The following is a 23,901-nucleotide window of genomic DNA, read 5'->3' as shown; positions in this document are numbered from 1 at the left end:
ATTCTACATTTTTCAGCAAATTGTCCGAACTCTGGAGTGGTTCACAACATTGCACTCACAGAACAAATAACATTGAGACCTCTGCGGAGTTTCCGGCGACCTATCCACTGTGAGTATTATGAAACATTTGGGGTTCCTTAGTGTTAATATGATACAATTATTGCAGCAATAATTTTGATGTGATTAAATGACGCACACTCATTAGGCAATCCATGACATTTTACTTGTTTAAATTTACTGAAGTACTAGACAAGCATAAAGAGAAAAGCGGGGTTAAAAATATATCCAGTTGTTTTATTTTGGAATTTTTAATTATAGTGTAGGTGCAATAAAAAAAATAAAAGTCAGGAATAATATATGTAGGATTGGCTTTGAAAAAAGGGGGCATTATTAGGGGAAAAATAACCCCCCTCCTCCCAAAAAAGAATTCTCCCAACTCTAAAATTTATTTAGAGGGATGTTAAGGTCCATAGACGAGGGGAGGGGGCTTTCGTTGAAATTTTTATTCTTAAAATTAAATTCAAACTTTACATTCTAAAAATAAGGTGGGGAGAGGGGCAGGCTTCCTGCAACCCCAAACTTCACCCAAGAATCTAGGTGCCTTAATGTTATGTTCATATGAGTGGAAGTCTGGTGTAAGTGAAATAATTTTCCAAAACTATTTGAATGAATTTGAAATTCCTCAATCTATTTTCAGTCTAATGTGGAGAAAAATAAATCCTTATATTCACCTGGAAGGTTACGTGCAGGTGAATATACATGTAGCGCAGTATTTTTTTTTTACATTGTTGGATCTCAGCCAATCAGAGAGAAAGGAATGATTCAATCAGTTAATGAATTTTATTATTAATGATGTTACGTATTTCTATTTATTTGATATTTTGCAACATGCAGCACTTTCACAAAATATATGAGCTTTAATTCTTTTCGATTTTAACCCGTCTAGTATTCCTGCTATAAGTTTCTTTTCAAAGTGTGCTACAAGAATGAAATATTATAAATTGAACAAATTTTACATAAGCAGATCTCCACCTACATGTACATGTATATCATTTGATAAAACACACACTTGAAACAAAAAAAGGTAAAAACAATGTGTTGTTTGACGTTTAAATAAAATTCTCTATGTAATGTCTTTTTTATTAATCAACCTTTTCAAGAAGAGATAATTAGCAAAGTCTTGAAAAGCGGGTGGTTTGATTTGGAGTTTTTGGGGGGCCACAATAGGGTGTCAGAGTGTAATCTGTGATGTCGTAAACAATTGTGTTTTTACTATTATCAAATAAATTTTTACTTTTCTTTTCTTTGTAAATTACGAAAGCCCAGAAGGCTCATTCGAGATTCGAGTTTCGAAATACGAGATTCGAAATTCGAGTTTCGAGATTCAAGATCCAAACTAACCAATCAAAAGGCTGATTCAATATTTGATTACTCCCCTTTATTAAGTTTTTATTATCAAGAAATCACTGAATATATTTATAACAAATGGATCATTTGCTTAAATAATAATGCAAGAAAAAATGTTATATGTTTCAAAGCAAAATAAAAATGAATTTTGGGTAACGTTTTGAAAAATATGTACAAAATCTTTTTTTCCTCATTAAAGAAAACAATAGATATGCATAAAGAATATTATATGGTCTAATCGTTGATTTGCGTAATATTAGGTCGATAAATCATTTAATAAGCACATTAAAGAGGAAGAAAATTATTATTGATACTAAGGATCGTCTTTACACTGTACAGTAGTCAAATTAAGGATACATTTCATTACACTTAAGGGTGCATTTGTGCAGTGAGACTGATCCACTATTTGATATGGAATAAAATAAATTCCAGTCTGTATTGTATAAATAATTTTTAATTAAGAGCCCTCTATATACTGCACACTAGAGAGTTCTGATTTTGTGGTATTTTTATGCAGCTAGAGTGATCTGCCCTTTGATCAAGAATAATATAAATTGAAATGTACAGTTTATTACTTAATTTGTGATCAAATCAAACATTCATTACACTTTTATAGGCCAAAATGAATAGATAGAACACTTCATTTGCAGGTACATGTATTTTGCCCATTTAAGTAAACAACAGTGATTTATGTTTATCAGTACTTCATTGTCTTTGAACATTTTTCCTGGGGGTAAATGCAAGGCACCCTATGTTGAAAATGTGATAGATAAGCTTAATACTTGCACCTTTACACACTATAATTTTCTCAATGTCCAAAAAATGTTTTCCTCTAGTGTATAGAGGGTCCTTAATTAAAGTATTTAAAACCTTAGACCAAGATAAGTAATTGAAAACTTAATTTTTATATATTTCTCCTATTGGGAAACAGTGGAGTATATTCCTTTCTGCTAATGTGAAGGCTAATGTGAAGACACAGATTTCACCTATTTAGCGCATCATAGCCAAATTGCGGATAGACAAGGAGGGAGTCGCCCCTCTCAATAGAGGGAGGAGGGGGTCGAAGGACCACTTTCTGCGATCTTGGAGACATCTATCATTGTCATTTTCCCAGTGAATATAATTATAAATCATTGAAACATATTTTTTATGATACGGAAATTAAAATCTTCATGACCACTCTTAATAAAATTGAGAAATTTTAAATTCTTTCAGTACTTGGAAATTATGGAAACTTCTTTACTGAATAATCTAAATATAATTTTTAGAATGTTTTATGTTTGACTTCCTACTAACCCAAACATATTTCCAAATTTCTATTCCCTGTCCTAATCGTAGACTCCTGTTGCTGTCATTTTTTAATAGTCTGGTATCGACTTCAAGGTACCATTTCAATTTTAGATTTAAATCAAAAGTTTTGTATGCTGTAAAAATTGGATAGGCAAAAAAGTGTGGATTGCTAAAAATACTTTTATTGCATTTGATGAAAAAATATTCTAGTAACTGGTAAATGAATAAGATTTATGATTAACTTTCCCCCATTTTTAAACCAAATCATGTATAAATAAATATTTTTTTACATCAAGAAAATGATGTGTAGGCAACATATAATATAAACGCCACTGGGAAAGCAGCACGATTTTTCTTTATCACTACTACGATGTCTTTCAAGATTTCCTGGGTACACTTAAAAGGCATATATGAACTAAGTATTTTGATACGTACTCCTTTAGGCTATACGATTTTTTTCAATGTCTTAAAGGTGTATAGAGGGACCACTGTTTTGTTAGAATAGTTAAATTTTTATCATTATTAAATACTTTTATATCTTTTTTCTCAATAGCCATTAAATCATTTATTGGACAGGCCCGTAGGAAGCAATTTCATTTGGGGGGGGGGGGGGGGCACAGCCATACATTTTCAGTTGAGGGTCACTATCAACTACCAAAAATTCCTTGACAAGCAAAAAAAAAAAGGTCATCAGACGTATTTATTGAGGAGGCACAAGCATATAGTAGCTATGTTTTCCATAGTATCAGTATAACTATAGTATAGTAAAATTATTGGGGGGAGGGGGGAGCACGCCCCCCCCCCCCGGTTCCTACGGCCATGTTGGGACTTGTGTATTGATTTTTTATGTTATGTGTATCTTGCGAGACCCGAGCGGTTTCCTTATAAATAATTATTGAATATATAATTTTTTTGTCCATGCATCGCAAGATTGACACTGAATGTTGATAACCGAACATTTGTCTACCGTTGTACAATGTAATAAAATAAACAACATAGCCATAGGACCCTGGACACGTGTCTCTCCCCCACCCCCCACCCCCATTCTCCTTATATTATTTACCGATAAAACCCAATATTTTTTCTAATTTCGTTCTGATATATATAACACTCTTTCTTGCATTGAAATATAATCAGATGATCTCTTCGGTTTGAATATATTCAGTGATTTCTTGAAGTTCAAAACTTAGCAAAGGGGAGTAATTGAATCTTAAACCGCCTTTTGATTGGTTAGTTTGGATCTTGAATCTCGAAACTCGAATTTCGAATCTCGTATTTCGAAACTCGAATCTCGAATGAGCCTTCTGGGCTTTCGTAGTAAATAGTTACGCAATCTTAAAATTTAACTCTCCCAAGAGCGGTCCTTGTGCCCACTTGAGTTCATATTACTTCGCTATAAGGCAACCTTTATAAAGTCACAATAAGGAGTTCAATCAATCAGTTTACTATTTACTTTCTTGTTTTGAAATTATATATTCTCTCTTTCTTTCATATATTTGATCTTTTACCAATATGTTTTTTATTGTTTCAGGAATCATAATTGCACTTATACATACACCTATACTGGTGGATACGTTAAGTTAGAGTTCATTTATCTTCGTGTAGAGAAAGTAAATGGTGTTTGCTACGACTTCATAGAACTTTTTAATGGTAAAAATTTCTACAAGAGTTTTGCATGAAGATTTTTTTTTTTTAAAAAAAGTCAAAATCAAAAGAGAAATAAAAAAAGAAAATCAGATGAAAGAGAAATATTTCATTGAACCTCAGAAAGTCTTGAGTTATCCCAAAAGATGCTAAATCATCAATTCATTGTTTTTAAAACTCAAAACTATTTTAAATATGTGAAGATAAAATTTTTAACTAAAATAAGATTATCTATAAGATATCTGTGTTTCTTTTCAAATATGAAGATAACGAACAGTAATCAAGCTCAAAATTCATAGAAAAATAGAAATCAGGAGCAGAGCAAACATGGACCTCTCAAACATTAGAGTCGCCCGCGTGGCGCAGTGGTTAGAGCGTCTGCTCTAGAGTCGCGGCGTAAGGAGTTGATCCTTAGGTCGCGGGTTCGAATCTCACTGTGGGATGTGGAGACCGGTCCTTCTGATGAGACCGTATAAACCGAGGTCCCGTGTCGCAGTAGGTGCTGGCACGAAAAAGATCCCTCACTGCTCAATGGCCGTAAGTGCCGAGTATAGGACAAAATTTGCAGCTCTCCACCGGCAAGTGGTGGCGTCTCCATATGAGTGAAAAATTCTCGAGAGGGACGTTAAACAACATACAAACAAACTAAAACATTAGAGGTATGATCAAGTGTAATGGAGGAGTGAACATCCCCTGCCGACCGATCACATTCGTGTGCTCCTTGTCATGATCAAGAAAACAGAATAATCCGTAGACAATACAATGTGTAAATAATGTACTGACAATTAGTATGAACATGTAATGATAGATTCATACTTACATGAAATGACTTATTACATGTAATGATAGATTGTGTTTGCTGACAAGGCCTTTGTATCGACTATAGAACTTGCAAAATGATGACCTTAAACGAGACTGTTGATATTCTTGTTTCATGAACTTGTTTGTCAATACCTTGCCTCGTTTTGGAAATTTTTCGTGTGTAGAGCATGCTCTTGCATATCGAATCAACTGAGAGACAAAAATCCATATGCATTTATAAGGGAAAATTGCTACTTAAGTAAGGAAAGTTGACGATGTACATGTAGGTAAATACAGTCGTTTAGCCAAACCGATTAGACGGTGCTATAAATATACGCGGTCGTTCTTTGAAATCTAACTTGTTCGTCAAAATAGTCAATCTACCTCTGGTTTTAAATGTAGCCATACCATATTTAATTCTTATTAATTAAAGTTTCTTAGCAAATAAACTTGAGTAGCTATTTGACCAGTTGCGAATAAGCCGACGGGGTCCGCATAACTAAGCGATTTCCATACAAATCGACCCTAGAGAAAATTTATTTGCCCAATACATCAAACAGTCGACCTCCCTAAATGTTGTTAATTAAGGAATGTAAAAACATTCCTTATATTTACATTTTACATGTTTAAATGCACCAAAAATATACTCAATGTTTGAATTTCTATAGCCCTATACCGTCATATTTTTATAAAGTCTGTGTGATTTACACAACAATAATTCACACTAAACTTAAAAACATTCCTTATGTTTACATTTTACATGTTTAAATGCACCAAAAATATACTCAATGTTTGAATTTCTCGCTGCCCTATATCGTCATATCTTTAATACATGTATATACATTTGTGGTATCTATCTATTATATAAACATTCAGACAGCAAATATCTTCATACCTGTATGAAGTTTTTCGAAGGTCATAGGTCATTACGTGACCTAATCACACAGCGCAGTAATATCTACATTAAAAAACTTACTCAACTTAGCAATATAGCATGTTTTTCATGCATAAAAATGTACAGAATACCCAAGTAAATAATAATCATTTTATTTACAATGTAAACGAGTAAATAATACAGTTCTTGGTCGATTTTACATAGAGAATAGAAAACTACGTGTTATAAATTTCATGTCTGAGCTGCATAGTCTCAACGTTTACCCTTATTTTTCTTGTAGACCTTTGAATGCTATTTTTTTTTTTTACATTAAACTTTACTTTCAATAAATTTGAAAATCTGTTGGAAAATATCAATGTAATGCAATCACGCCACAAACAGCTGACAAACGCACTTCGCGGAAGTTCGGTAGGCACACATCAATCGTCGAAATCGTTGTCTTACATGTAACAATGTAAGCTGTCGCCTGTGTCTCCGTGTCAACATCATAATAAATATGCCTTATTGAAATCGTAGATTTTATGTTTCTGATCAAATTTTAAACTTGATTCCAAGTTAACTGGTCCGGACAAGTGTCTCCGTCTATCCCTTTCCGACCGAAATTCCTCCAACTTTTTATTATCAAACATCGGACGTGTTTCTTGTGTTTTTTTTTAACATCGAATATGGGTTCTCACGAATTCCAAAATTCCCAGACACCAATATGCTCTCTATATTGATCACAAGTAGCCTTTCACAGAATATTCCCTTCAAAACAGAATCCTTTGCCAGATGAATTTGAAGCGTAACCGATTTACACCTTGCGTAATTTGTCAAAATCTACGACGAACAGTTAGTGCAATATTTATATTCGATTTAATTCGATTGTCCGTCTCAAATGTATATATAAGTTATAAATAACAAGTTTAAAAACTTCACTGGGAAATGAAGTGGGTCGGTACGTGATCAAATCTTCTTAGAAGGCCTTCGGCCTTCCCAAGTTAGTGTTAGTTCCCCATGTATATAGAATAAGAAAACAACCCTTTCAAGAATAAGGTAAAGAACAAAGATTTTTTTTAAACATAATTATTTTTTTAGGGTATGTCACTCGTGAAATTAGTTATATCTAGGATTTTTTGAGAAGTATATATTAGATAAGTATTCATATTGTATGATTCAAAATCGCAAAGAAAATGGGGGGGGGGGGGGGGGAGGGGGTCAGTGTGCAACTTACTGAGCTGCGGTACAATTAAGTTGACCTTTTTTGTACTTAAATTGTAACTCTTTGTTCAATTAGTTTAATCTTAATCATATTTCATCAGATGTAACTTTGACAATTAATATAATTTCATTTTACGTTAAATAGTTTGAATGATATTTATCATTGAACAAATCATGCAAATTAATGCATATACATTATTGTGTGACCCTTTTGCACTAAAAAGTATCACATTTGGGATATAAAAATCTGAATAGGCAATAAAATATTTTCTTGTATCAAACGTTTTATGACTTAATCTTGTGCTGATCGGTTGGAAGTATCGTGTTGTTTAAAATAATGAAAGAAAAAGTTGGGGTCAGTGATGTAAATTTTGAGATATTTGTTAAAATGTGCGATTTTCAGGCAAAAAAAAAAAAACGGTGTAAATTTTATCTTGACTTCTTTAATGTATCTTTAATTTTTGGAAAAGTCTGTTGAGTGAATGTGTAAAATTTGTTCCAAAAATATATTGAAACCTATATTTAATATTCCTAGCATATCATAAGGGAAAATATTCTCTAAGTAAAAATATGTGAGGTTAAAGTTCCTAAATATTAAATTTAACAATTGTCTAGATTTGAAGAATTTTCTTCAAAATATCCTTCCACCACAAAATATAGCCCCTAATAAATCTTGCTTCTTTATGAATTTGTGAGCAGTTTTTAAATTGAATGTTTAATAATTTCAATCGTTTAATTTGAATATGTTATAAAAATTGAATTGTAATAAATATTTTTAAAGGTCCTAAATGAACTTTTCTAAAAAGCTGACGAGTGACATATCTTAATTCAAACATATTCACAGAACACTTTGCATCATTTCATGTTAAAAATCATATTTGAAATATAAATATATATATATATATATATATATATATATATATATATATATATATATATATATATATATATATATATATATATATATATATATATATATATATATATATATATATATATATATATATATATATATATATATATAAAACATAAAATACTGCAATGAAATAAAACGGTTCTGCTTCATTATTTCATGTTGAAAATCATATTTGAAATAATAACAACAATAAAATACTGCAATTGAATAAAACTATTTTGTGCATAATTTCATGTTTTAAAAAGATACAGGTGAAATATAAGAAGAGAAAAATCACAACAAAAAATACTGCAAGGAATTAAACTGTTTACACATTTCTGAGTATTTGAAACTGTAAAATAAGTTTTTTAAAAAAAGGCACTTTAACAGAACATACTTATATATAGTGCATTGATAAAAACAAATGGAGAAATCATCAGAACATATTCTTTTTAAAATGAATTAAATAAAATATTAATTTTAAGGAAAAAAATGTTTTTTTTTATTTAGGCAGTATCAACTACCAAAAAATCACAGAAACAGCCCCCCCCCCCCCCCCCCGTTCCTAGGGCCATTTAAATATGAAGCATTTTTATTTCACATTCATTAACATTTAGTAGTTTAGCTAATGAAATGCTTGTATGAAAATATCAACCAGGCGACCCACTAGCCCTTAGTTCAAATTCGAAAAGACCTCCTACTTTCTCCCTTTCTTGACAAAATCAACTGCTCAAACTTATAATTAATTACTAATTCAGTCCATGAACCATTTAACGCCAAGCACTGCATTATCTGCCAGGTTGTTAATTTACGAGAGTGTTAACAGTGGTTACTGTGGTATCATTTAAATTCGTGGGGGTCAATGTTCGTGGGCATGCAAAATTTTATTGGTTCGTGGCCATGAGGATGTAAATTCGTGGGTAAGGGTGACCCACGAAATCCACGAACATTGATTCCCCTACGAACAATGATGATTCCACAGTATTCGGAACTGGTAAAATGACAGCACAAATAAAATCATATACTAATTAGGTATTTCTTATTTCATTTCCCACAAACTTTTGAGGTTTGTTCCTATATGTTTCAAACTTACTTTTGATAGCCAAAATGTTTTTTTACTTGTGGCTGACCTACAGTTGACATGTATTTTCCTGCGCGCCACAGCGTCACAGTGATCCGGATTCCTTGCTGTGTGAAACTAGGTCGACTAATTCAAGTCTGATATCTAAGACAAATCGACCGCATAAAAATCAAAACTTTGCAAGATTTGACAGAGCATTAATAAGCCCTCTTACCATGGGTAACAATTAATTTTTCGATTTATGTTTTTATTAATTAACGCCTCTTATATCAGCAAATTATTCGGAACTGGTCAAAATTCGGAACTGGCCATAAAACTGCAATTGTTTAGATATCTAGTGCGTAAAATTGTACCAATGTTTTTGCTGTGTACACTGTATAGTGTTTTTTATGAGATAGTTGCATGCAAATTCACATTTTGTCAACACATTAATATTTCATTTATGTATAGCAAATGTTCCATAATGTACTGGAGTTGATTCAAAAGACTGTCATGTAATTTTGTCGAGCAGGTTGTTCATTTTGCAATGATTTAATAAATCTTTAAGAACATGGACGTATTATAATATTTAGTTAGTTGCCTAAGGTTTTAGATATATTGCAAAATACTAAAACCAGAATTGGATAGAATATTGAAAAGTACAATACTCGAAAGCTAGATGAATACCAATACTTCTAAGAGACATTAATGTGTGCTCGAGTGAGATATAAAGGATATTCAACGTTTTGTTGTTAAATATGGAATTTATTTCATGAGTGGGACAGGATGCTGCTTTGCACTCGTGAAATATATATAAAAAAGTCATGTCCCAAGAATGAAATGAATTCCATATTCAACTACACAACATTGAGCTTTCTGTTTATTACATTTTCTTTGATCATTCCTTTGTCTCAGTAACTTTTTAATACAGTGTCATAGGCCATGAGGTCATAGTTGAGCGGTTGAAAACATGGATTTCAAGAATATGATGTTTGGAAAACTTTGGCAGTTTTACTCTCTGTCAGGATGGCTTTTATAACCGGCTAAGAGTATTTTTTTTACAATACTCCTCTTAAAGGGAAGGAAAATCGACAGTTTCGTCGCACTTTTGATATTCCGTGACAAGATATCACTTGTTCACACTGTGAAAAAATACCACGACTTTTTCAATATATAAAATGTAAATAATTGGCAAAGACGTGATGAGTTCCATGGATGGATTATCACTACTGAAAAAAGTGAGTTTTTTTTTCTTATAAGATGCAGTCCAGTCGAAGGAAAACATACGTATCCCGTTCCCCTTGTGAAAGCTAGGATGAGCAGGACAGTGGGAAACAGTTAACATGCTCGATACAATGGCATTGTGAGCAAATACAATCTTTTATTAAGTCGAATGCTGACTGACGTTTTTCATACAAATTGTTAGGTCGTTATTTTCACCCTTTATTGTCTTCGGATTTTTTAGTTTTCCTGATAATGAGAAGGTGCACATGACGGGTGTACATATATGTAACCTGTCGACAGGGGATGCTTACTTCTCCATAGCACAAGATCCCATCTCTGATGTTTTAAAGGTCAGTGTTAAATTTTCTCTGCTCCGAATTTTTATTGTTGTAGTGGACTTTTGAGTTTACTCTTTGTTATCGTCGTATTTTATGTTTAAAAATAAATCAAACATTTTAGGTGAAAAATAGAATTTACATATATTTTATAAAGCATTTCGAACAAAGTTGAATTTAGTTTTTTGTTTTCAAATTCATAAGTGCCTTGTAAATATCTCATGTGAGATTATAAGACTCCAGAATTATGGATAAACCTATCACCGAGGAAAATGGATTTAGATACTTCGTTTGTAGAAATTAAGAAACCACCGAAGGAAATGAAAATGAAGCCTGATAAATTCTTTAATTTATAATTAGCTTGACTAATTAAATCGAAAAAAAGTGAAATGACAAAAACAAATGCCCCCTTTTCTTAAGGTGAACAAGAAGTATATTTAAACAACTTTTTTTCTGAAAAATGTATGACACAGCTTAATTTTTTTAAATAAATGTTTCAATATTTAGTGTAATTATTGATATGAAGAAATTGAATTTCGATAAATGGAATTTATGCATGATTTTTTAATGTGGTTTTGTTTTAGTTTTACAAACCATTTTGACGACAGAGGTTTGACAGTGAATGTGGTCTTTGACAGCTAAAAATAATTACAATTAATCATTTTGGTTTTCTACATGACTATCAAAGCTTACCAAGCACTGTCCATTCTGCTTAAACAAACAAAATTTATAAGAAGTAAACTAACTGTTCACGAACAATTAGAGATTTTATCACCTTTTAAAGTATATGTCCCTGTACAGTCTGCAGTCATTTATCATAAAAAATTTCAAAATGGTATTAAAGATTGAAAAAGATAAAATTTTGGAAATATTTTAAGTTACCTTGACCTTCGACCTGAACCAATACTCAAGTTCAAAGGTCAAGGATTACATTGCAATCGGTCTCCTGATTCTACGACGAATCATTTTGTAGTTTAAGGATTAAGAAATAAAAGGGCAATAACTTATTTCCGATTTTTGTTGGCACTGAATTGTTTTTAGCTTTGCGTTGAGTAACCAAAGACATTGAAAAAGGTTGGGTTTCTCTGTGGATTCCGGTTCAACAATTGAAGGATAAAAACAAGATAAAAAGTGAAAAGGAAAATAAGGATCAAGGGATCAAGGAATGAAATTTGAAAGTAGTTTTAAAAGGACATATTAAAGATGCAGTGATACGCAATATATCTTGAGAGACATAAAGATAAAAATATAGATGAAAATTGCTAGTTGATTGAGATGCAAAATAGTTCAAACCCGGAGCCCGCAACCAGATAGCGCGGATTGTCGGCTAGAAAGACAAAATTTTTCATATTTTGAATGACTTTGACAATTGACGGTGACCTAATAATAAGGGTCAAGGGTTGAAGATTTCAATGCAGTTGGTGTCATATCTCCGTAAATCTTTTCATTTATTAAGCATAAAAATTCAAAACATAACTTTCAGGGGAGAAAACTATTTGATGAATCCTTTTGTAGGGAAAAGATCGGAGAACATTAAAGTAAGTCGAATATATTTGGTTTGGTATGTCTACGGTGTACAAATTCGAAGAAGCGATAACAACACTTTATTATGAAAGAAAGGTGTAATATTTCCTTGAGGGGTCAAAGTTCAAATACATGCGCAGGGTCAACTACAAATGTTTATCATGGACCATAAATTTTTTCGATAAATCTTGAAACACAAAAAAAACGCGCCAGAAAAATAATAAACAGAACAATTTCTAAATGTTAATCTAGTCAACAGACAGTTTTAGCTGATAAAATTATATGAATGGTATATAAAATCAAAAGATTAAATATAAGTAAGACTTGTAAATCAATGTAAAAGTAAAGATACCGAATAGTCCAAATAGTGAACAATCTCATAAAGCTAGTCTAAAAATAACCCCGGAGGTGGGAATAAGATTCCCCTGTCTACCTGTCACACCGACGTAGTCCATATGTATTGATAAGGCAGACGGGGTCAATTTTATAATAAAAGCAATGATCTAACAATTAGTATAAAACATGTCTGAAAAATACGACCAAACAGTAGGTTGTATTTGCAAATAGGTCATTAGGTCAAACAAATTGCAAAAAGAGTTTTCGTCTTCCCGTTTAGAAGTTTTTGAATGAATTCTTTTTCATAGGAATATAAAAACAGATTGGCTTATAAACGAACAGTAAGCCAACCTGTTTTTATATTATATTCCAACTTATTGGCTTTTCTAAAAGTTCATGGATATTTCACTAATGAACCCATCATCTTTTTATGTCAAAGTTAAGCAATTTATATGTGTCCAAGAAACTGTACATTCATTCATTAACTGTTGGATCAACCCTCGTAAAGAAGAAATGAAAGTAAGAAGTCTATCTAATGATGAATTCCTTTTTCCATGATATCAGGAAGTTCTACCAGTTCACCATTTATTGCTAAGGTGTGTGGTGATACCATTCCCACGGAGATGTACACTTCCTCTGATACATCCTTGACGATCAGATTCACCAGTGACGACCAGGAGAACAAAAAAGGGTTCTTGGCATATCTGGCGCCTATGGGTAGGTCTTTAGTCACTCATTGATACTAAGTTATTATATCATCTGACTTCCTAAAGGTCTTTAGGCACTTATTGTAACTAAATTCATCACCAATTGATACAAAATTATTACATCCTCCAGGTCTTAATCACAGATTGATATTGAATTATCTCATCATCTCATGGCTTCCTATATTAGGGAATTCAATGATGCTTCACCATCCACTTTTCTCTGGGAAAATTATGTATGATAGATGATAAGAAAGGAATTGAGGAAACCTTTGAATTAATTATCATACACATGTATGTGATTAGTATTAGTACATATTTTATGCTTTGTTAAGAGAACCCGACAACCACTTTGTTTTTTGATATTATAATATGGACACATTTTCTCTTTACAAACCTACATTCATTATCTACAATTGTTTGTTTAGATGTGCTCTTAGAAACATCAGCAGAGTCCAAAGTGACATCAATTGTGACGGATGGAACCACAACAAAATCGATATTGCCCACAACAGAATCCAACCAAACATCGATATTGCCAACACCGCAACCCTCTCAAAGATGGATTTCACTAAATATTGGACCAGACAATACATCGATATCACCAACAATATATGGAACCCAGCAAATCATCGATGTTATCAACATTTGAATCCAGTCAAACATCGATATTATCAACTACTACCAACTATAACCAACAGAAGACAACTGTGTCAGTGACTTCAGAGAGCGTTATAAAAACACTGGAAAAATTTAGGGGTCCGTTAATTGGCGGAGGTGTGGTACTTTTGATTGTTATTGTCACCATATTTGTCTTCGTTCTTTCAAGAGACAGATAAATGTCACAAAAACAACCCTTTCAAAAAAAATCAGTTTGTAGATAAATTCTGTTTTGTAAACGGTGTCTGAGGAATTTTTAGATGTATGTTAAAATGCATCCTATGTTGACAATAAAGAGAGAGCTACATATTAAATATATTAGAACAGATCATATGACCATAATTTTTTTAGTTTGCTTTTCATAATATGTTTAATCTCATACAAGTATAGGTTTGAAATATATCTTGAACATTTGCACTGTAACACATTTCATAGGTGAAAAACATTAAATTAAATTTTTGTTTATGAAACATAAATTAAACATTCTTTTGTGACAATAATTACATACTTGATCATTTCCTAAAGTAAACTAATATTTTGGTACATACACATGGTGGTCGTAATGTTACCTGTGTAAGCATTTTAGAGCACAGGCATATTCCCTCCTATTTGTTTAAATGATTTTCTCTCCAAATGTTCTAATAATCCATTTTATCCTTAATTTGTTTATCTAGTGTTACGTTCACGATTTCCTCGTTAAAGAGCAATGATAAAACTACATTTAAATTAAACGTATATGTTGTTCTCAGCAGGCTAATATGCTGAAGAGGCCTAGTTATTATTCAGTCCTTCAATGCATTTATTTGTTCATTATTATTGGAAAAAAAACAGAAAATAAAATATACTTTTGACAATGTCTTTTATTTAAACATTTCAGAACGAATCAGAATAAAACCAATGTAAATTATGAAAGAAGAGATCAGCAAAGCGTGTACTGTTTGGTTGGACGAAACACGAATAATGCCTGAATATACGTGAGGACATTAAAGACACCCATTATGCCCCCTGTCCACTCCACCTCACCCTACCCAAAAATAAAGACATATGCTACAGAAAAAATATGTTCTTTTTAAGATGCAAAAATTTTTTTAGTTAGTGTTTTTCTGTTTCATATTTCCAGTAATCTATATAATGCAGTCATTCTATATGGTAGCTTTTCTATTTTCTTCAATGAAGCAAATCTGAAAACATCATCAAAACTAAAGCTGTAGATAGTTTCCAACAGAATAGTTCACATGTTGCCGAGATCATACATATAATTTATCACGCTTATTTATCTGTTTCTTATTGAAAAAGGTGAGAAATCAAAATACATTTTAAAGTCTTTTATTATTAATAAAATGTTTCAAATTCAACATTTCAGACCTATTAAGAAAATAACCAATGACAACAATGAAGGAAAAGAAGATATGTACAGCGAATACTGTTTGGTGGACGAAATGCAAATGATACCAGATAACACTTGAGGATCGATTATGGAAACTTTCTGATTAAATAAAGATTTATCATTATGTAAATTATGTTACAGAATTCATTTAATCCCATATTTACTCCTCTGTATATCCCTTTCAATAAATTTTACAAGTTGCACATATGAAAAAAAATATTTGATCGATAGATTTATAGGTACGTCAAAGTAGAGTAGAATCTTAACCTCTAATTAAATGATTGATTTTCACGATGTTCTGTTTTAAGGACAGGTAAATCAAGTGTGAAAAACGATAAACAAACTGTCGATTTATAAGATATCGTTTATAGAAATGGCATATAGGCTGCTTCAATCGGTATATTGTTATGTTCACAAAAGGGTTCCAAGGAGAACGTTTCACTCTACCTGGAATAAGGGGATCAAAATGCATAGGAAACGGACCATATTCAAGATTTATAACAAACTCGATGTCAAAGTTGTGATTTTGAATTTCCGTTTGTATTTTCGAAGTGAGAGTTTGTTGAATCGTTGAATCATATTAGAGTAATGTAAGGCGGGAAGTTGTAGCAGCCTTCAAAAACAACATCAGATTTCTGAAATACAAGATTTCAGGAATAGACTGGCCACCGTAACCCAAACAAGCCAACATGCGCGGGACCATTCCAGGAATGGACGGGGGAGACCCTTTCGCGGACCTACATGTACAGGACGCATAAAACAATTCAGAAGGAAACCGTATGAACGCTAATAGTGTAAAGACAATACGACAATGCCATTATTCCTCAGAAGTCCACCATCTAGTGATCAGAACGTTTTATTTGTGACAATGATGCTTACAACTAAGTGATTGGAAATTTAGTTCACTGTAAAGGTACTAAGTGCTAAAAACATTTTTCACTATTGACATTTAAGTTAAAGTAATAACCAATATTACTTGTATTGTCAATGTAAGACTAGAATATAATATAATACTTGCACATTATTGTTTTTATTCTTTATTTGTATGCCTATCAAAAATTAGACATCAATATTCATAAACCTCATCATAACAAGAGGCCCAAGGGCCTTAACGGTCACCTGAGTATAATATAACAATATAGAGGATCCATAGAGTATAAAATGAACTGAAAGGTGAAGTTTTGTGCCCAAAAGCAAGAAAAATAGGGTGATCAGGATCAACAAAATAATTAGTCTAGTATTCATTAACAGTTCATAAATTAGGTTGTTACATGTATCTGTTCCCCATTTATCACTCTCACCAGACAGTATATAAACAAACTATCAGTGCTTCTGTACTCTTTTAATTCCTTGTTGAAACCCTTACATTGGCCTCTCTTGGTCTTTGATGAACATTTAATAATATAAGTTATTTTTGTCTCATTTTTATTTATCTATTTCTTACAAGTTTACCTGATCATTAAAACTATGAAAGTACTATTTGTATTATACAATAAAAATTCTTGCATAATTCTCTTATTCTATTAACCTTTCAAGCACATTATTTACAGTGATTAATTATCACAAGTAAATGGCAAAGGGGAATAACTCCTCTCAGTAGAATACAAATTAATAGAGCCCTGGCCTGGACCAGAACACTTGACCAAATGGTAATGAAGTTCAAAAATCTGGTAAAAATACCCTTCCTTATTAAAACTTTTACTCTTTTTGCCTCTGATATGCCCAGGTTCAGAGAAGATTTTTAAAGCATTAATGCATAGAGCCCCGCCCTAACATCAGAACCTCTGATCCAGGGGTCATGAAATTCTAAATTTTGGAAGAGGCATCCTTGCTAATCATAACCATGTATTTGCTTAAATAATACCCAGGAGGAGAGAAGAAGATTTTCAAAGAAATAATGCACTTTCACTATATGATTTATATAGCCCCACCCTAACACCAGAACCCCTGACCCTGGGGTCATGAATTTCACAATTTTGGTAGAGTCACCCTTGCTTATCAAAACCTTGTATTCAATTTGTTTCAATAATACCCACGCGGGTATGTTAAGGCTACACCCAGAGATATTCTACTTGCCTTTACAATATGACGTCATAGTAAGCTGTATGACGTGAACTTTAGAAATAATGATTTCTTAATATCTATATTTAAAGTTTAATTTCAGGTCAAAGAAATGAATGGAATCATTCAAAACATAATATAAACTAAATCTTGTCGTTTTTGGGTGGTATAAATAGCTAAGTATTTAGCAGGGGGGTTAAATACCAAACCCATGACGTCATAACTATTGATCAAATATTTGCCGAGTGAAATAAAACGTGACGAGAATCCATGTAAACAAATAGATGAAATGGGAGTTTTAAAGCATATATCGTGAATGTTATGTGTGATTCATAAGGAATTAAAGATTAAGAATCAGGCACGTTGATATATTCTTATCATGTTTTCTTATAATGAACACAGGCAGTGCTTTGAAATCCCGATCAGCCTTTCCTCTGTCGTTCTATAACAACAAAGATGCAAAAGTTCAACACTACGCCGCATACTTTGAAACATAATTTTTGTTTGCACCGAAATCTTGTATTCTATAGTACTTGGAAAGTGCTGCTAGAATCGTGTGGTTAATATGAATTGATAACAATTCTTTGATCTTATGTATAAAATGTAAAAATTTTGGTAAGGTTTCATGCGAAACTTTGGAATATTTTTTTCTGTGTCGGGAAAGTAGGATTCTAGCAGCACTTTTCATGGCCCAGTGATGTTATTACATAAGTATTTTCACTAAAAGAAATGAATTAGCTCCGGGGTAGTGTTAAACTTTTCGCTTTTTCATTAAGGCAATTTTTCTATTTATAGACGTCACGTGATGACGTCGTAGTGGAGTGCTTCTTTTAGCCTAAGCCTCAATGACGTCTATACAATGGATAATAATAGTAAATGTTTTATCTAAGGCTTTTCCGACTTATCAATGTTACATTTTACGAAAAAAGTCTAAATTCGCCGAAATATAATCTGGGTACTGCGCAGGAGTAGAGAAGAAGATTTTCAAAGAAATAATGATCTTTCACTATATGATCTATATAGCCCCGCCCTAGCACCAGAACCCCTGACCCCGGGGTCATGAATTTCACAATTTTGGTAGAGTAACCCTTGCTTATAATGACTATGTATTCAATTTGTTTCAATAATACCTAGGAGTAGAGAAGAAGATTTTCAAAGAAATAATGAACTTTCACTATATGATCTATATAGCCCCACCCTAGCACCAGAACCCCTGACCCTTGGATCATGAATTTCACAATTTTGGTAGAGTCACCCTTGCTTATCATAAATATTTATTCAATTTGTTTCAATAATACCCAGGAGTAGAGAAGAAGATTTTCAAAGAAATAATGAACTTTCACTATATTATCTATATAGCCCCACCCTAGCACCAGAACCCCTGACCCTGGGGCCATGAATTTCACAATTTTGGTAGAGGGCTCAATGCTTATTACAATCATGCCAACAGTTTGACTGCTTGATGTCCAGGAGTAAAGAAGAGATTTTTAAAGATTGCATTAATTTTGATGGTTTTGGCCCCACCCCTCAGGCCCCAGGGGGCAGGGGCCACGAATTTCACAATTTTTGTTCCCCTTCACCCATAGGTGCTATATGCCAAACTTGGCTGAAATTGGTTTGCTGGTTCCAGAGAAGAAGCTGAAAATGTTCAAAAGTTTACGACCGAAGAACGACGGACGACGCACGACGACGGACGAAAAAAGATAGCAATAGGTCACCTGAGTGACTCAGGTGACCTAAAAATGAGGCGTATTAAGAACCACGTGATATTCCTAGCTTCACTTAAATCGTCCAAAGATAACCTGGCGTATCATATATTGTTTTTCTCTATTCCAACGACCAGTCGTTTAAGGACAGCTGATACAAACAAAAAAATGGATGCCGGGATTGATACATATTTTTTGACCTATTTTGGTTGTAAATGATGCGAATAATAAATTTCTAAAATATAAAGAAATTGTTAACTTTCTGTGATGCTCAAAATTCTACATTTCTGCAACCATCCTTTTAAATCTATACAACTTTTCGCCACTTAAAATCCCATTATTGTGAAAATTTGAATAAAAAATGAAAATGTATGCGGTTAAAGTTATTCATTTCACTCCTTTTAACATGACTAAAGTTGTTATTTTCCAGATTTTTGACAAACGTTTGTTTGTATCATCTGTCCTTTTAATAGACGGAATTTTAGACTTGCACTCTACACAAAGCTCTTAACATTTGAATTCTTCCCCATTAAAATGGCTAGACGTTTTAATAGACGGAAGAAAACCAGAAAAAAATCATAGGAGATATCAATCTTCTTTATTGCAAATGAAGAGTGTCTACAAAACATATGAGAGTAACTCGCAGAAATATGTACTCAATTATCCAGGTACAAAATCAATCGTCATGAATATTCTGCACTTTCTAAAGGCTTGAAATTCATACCAACTCCACAAAAAAGAAATATCAAAAAAGTAATTTTAAATGACTTTGACGAGTTTGCCAGAAAACTCGGATGCAAGTATCACTATGATAAGGGAGAAAACTCCCCAGTGCATCCCTTCAGAAAACCATCTGGTCACAAACCTCCGATTGCTTGTAATACATTAAAACAATACATTGACAAAACCAAATTGGAACTATCATCCATTCCAATCAGGAAAATACACAATAATACCTCTAAACTAGAAAGAGAAGCACTTAATTCTCTAAGAAACAATAGCAATATTGTTACCTCAGAGGCGCTGCACCAATTGCAATCCAAACATTACATGCAAGTCGAAAAACCCTATTTAAACAACTTGCATAAAATCACTGAAATACACTCCAAGGGAACAATAGATAAGGAAACATATCGCTCTACTTTGCGATAACTTGCTCCCTAAAATAAACGAAATCAAAGATAATGTTCGAGATTCCCTAATGAAAGGCCAATGCAGCGTCAAACAGCTACCACCTGGTATCTCAATTATTTCATAGTGTGATACGCCAACACGAAACATAGGCACTTACTGTGATTATTTTCTCATTCCTATAGTACAAAAACAATCAACATATATTAGGGACACTACCGATTTTATCAACAGAATGGAAACCCTCTAACTTCCAGCAGACGTGCTGCTGATTACATATGATGTAACTAGTATGTACACTAACATGGAATTTGACGAGCTCCTCTCCGCCGTCAATGAAGCATATCAAAGCGTTAACAAACCACAAAGAGAGATCCCTTATCCAGGTGCTGAAGATCTAATCTTCCTACTAAAGTGAACTGAAATTTTAGATACAAGAATGTATCAAATCATAAATCATATTATGCAAAAATTCAAATTCGCCAACCATGTTCTCTATCACGGTAAATATAGAGATGACGGTTTTATAGCCTTTAACGGCACAAAAAAGGAAATTCTAGGTTTCTTTGATATCGGCAATACCTGCCAGGATCACTTAATATTTACCTTTGAAATCTCAGATGAAAGTGTTAACTTTCTTGACACCACAATATACAAAAACCTGAGATTCCAAGAGAATAAAGTGCTTGATATCCAATCATATGTAAAACCAACAAACAATTTTCAGTATTTACACAGAGAAAGTGCTCATAGTCCTTCAGTATTTAAAGGATTTATAAAAGGTGAATGCATCAGACATGCAAGAAATACAAGTGATTCATCTATCCTAACAACAATTTTAGCAAGCTTTAAGACACACTTGTCCAAGAGAGGTTACTATGATAAGGAAGTTGATCCTATTATCACTGAAATTGGCAAAACAAACAGAAAAAAGGACTTTCATTAAAAAATTTTGAAGGAAAAAAAGGCGTCAGCCAAATGTATGATTATCAAATACAATCCATATATTAAGGGTTTAGAAAGACACATTCTCAAACACTGGAACATCTTGCAAACAGACACAATTTGCAAAGAGATATTTATCGATGAACCAATAATCGCCTACAGTAAACACAAAAACATAGGCGAAATGATAATCATGTCACGCTTAAAATAGCTTAAGACACGTAAAAAAGGTGGGCTCCTGATAATGGCGGGCCTAAAGAGCAAAAATATCATATTTCTCTTTAAAAACCGCCGAAACACTCTCTGCTTCCATAATAACATTTTTGTTAAATAACTCATACATGTAAGTGGTCTAGAGTATCGGGTCCGAGTAAATTTACAACAAGCTTGGTTGATTGATGTCCTTTTTCAAAACCAAGAAATATCTAATAAATGTTAAGTTTGTATATATAACCATATAAAATAAATGATATAATTTTTAGATACATGGTGCATGTGTGTCCTATCAATGAAATGCAATTGAGATTTTGTTACAATGTTTTGTTGCTATTTATTTTTCAACAGACATTGCTTCATTTCACAATTTCAAAGTCTTTGAACATTACATAAGGGCATTCACTTTTGAGAAAGAAGGTCAAGATAACCTTGTAGGTCATTAGCAACAACTTCTCCAGGTTAAAGCTCTACTGACATCATAAATTAGCCGCGAATGTAAACAAACAACCGCCATATTTCATCGATAGACACCATATTAGTTGGTGTTCTATTGTTATTTGCTAACTATGTATACATCCAATTCTTCGTTACGCGTCAATGCATTTGTCCAATGACCAAGTACATTGTGTAACTCGAAGTGCCGGTGACTGTGGGTAGTGGTTACAGACCTATCGCAAATTCTGCAAGAGATACAGTTGCAACAAGACCAGAACACATCGTTATGGCATCCAATGTAAGAGAACTGCAGTAAATATATGCACAAAACACACAAGTACAACCAATAAGAGTGCTCACTTCCAAACGTGACCTACACCGCATGGTCACGCATGCAAACTCTAGGTCTCTGAAACGTTTGTTTAAGGTCAAGCGTTTCAAAGCATTGACTGGGGAGCAGTAATTATTAGTAAAATGAAAGAAAAATACAATATTTGCATGAAAATGTACTTGTTCATTAATTTCACAAGGAAACAAAGTATAATTCCCAAAATAAAACAAAAACATCTACCTGGATTGCATGTGCACAGTTTAAAACATAAAGGTAGTTGGGGGTATAGGGTTATACATTCGCAATGATGGCTAAAAATGCAGCCATTTTTTTTTAAATTGATATAACTGTTGTCAATTTATTTTTCAATTAATAATTTAATTTTGAAAGAATACTAGTAGCATTCCTACATTTATTTCTATACCTGAATGTGTAGTTGTGTGCCAAGAACAAAAAAAAAAAAAAAAAAAAATAGGTAATGACATTTCCTAATTTTTTTATCATACATATGCTACATGCATCTTAGAAGTTTTGAGAACTGTTTTACATATGAAGAATTGCCTTTTTGAATGGAAAAGTAATTACTTGCACATATTCAGTAGGTAGTTTGGCAATCTTCTTGTGCAATTAACCCTGCTGTTCAAGATCTTTGATCAGTTGATAGGAACTTTCCTGAGCTTTAGAATATAGTTTTATTCCATTAATTAAAAAACAAGTTAATAAAAATACAGCAAATCTTTTCTCTGTATCTTTATTACAGAAGTAAAGAAGTATCAAAGAAACCAATAATGTGCCCAGTTTGGCGATGAAAACAATTCTCAGCCATACATGATGCTCACAATATTTCATGACTATCTATTTTCATCTATACATGAACAGTTCCACAGAAATTGTAAAGATCATTAAAATGTTGGGTAATTGACAATAAATTGAAAACTGATCACTAAAATAAAAAAAATTGTGATACTGAAAGTTCATAAAAATTATTCACAATTCAATGAAATTTTCATGCAAATATCTATCTATCTATCTATCTATCTATCTATCTATCTATCTATCTATCTATATCTATATCTATATATATATATATATGTTATGATGTTCACCCTTCCTCTATGATAAGGTCCTCCTAAATCAGAATTGGTATACATGTATTTCGTAGATCTCGCATTGAGTATTACTGTTGTAGTCTGCTCGTTACCATCATTATACCAGCCAGAGCACACGCAATGTCAGCAGGGACACCTTCCAAGCAGAAATCATTTGCTAGAGGCAGCAGCAAGTCCTGAAAAAACAGAGAGGACAGGCAGTTGGTTTCAACATTGCAACTGTGTACCAAAAATAAGTTATGTTTATCAATTGTTTAATACTTCTTGAATTTTTTTAAAAGGATTAAAAATCATAAATTATATTTTACGACGAAATTATTTTCACCTAGATATATTAACCAAATGTACATATATCTCTTATGTTTCATTTTTCTCACTTTAAATACTTTTATTACTATACTTGTAGGATATTGTAACACAAATGTTTTGAAAAGAGCTGTAGAGGCAGAAATCTTACATCCAAGGTTCATTACAGTGTGGAAACTCCAGTTCAGAAATTGCATGGTGTTTGTGTGAAGGATGCAAAGTATTTGAGGATCCTCGCATGGACCTATGCTATTGTCAATCTCCATGTATTACCACAAAACCAGAGTTTAGAAATCTGT

Source organism: Saccostrea echinata, unplaced genomic scaffold, assembly GCF_033153115.1.
Source record: "Saccostrea echinata isolate AGI-Se365-2 ecotype Australia unplaced genomic scaffold, CSIRO_AGI_Sech_v1 ptg000046l, whole genome shotgun sequence".
Classification (NCBI taxonomy): Eukaryota; Metazoa; Mollusca; class Bivalvia; order Ostreida; family Ostreidae; genus Saccostrea; species Saccostrea echinata.
The sequence above is the reverse complement of the archived record's forward strand: the minus strand, read 5'-3'. Positions refer to the sequence as shown.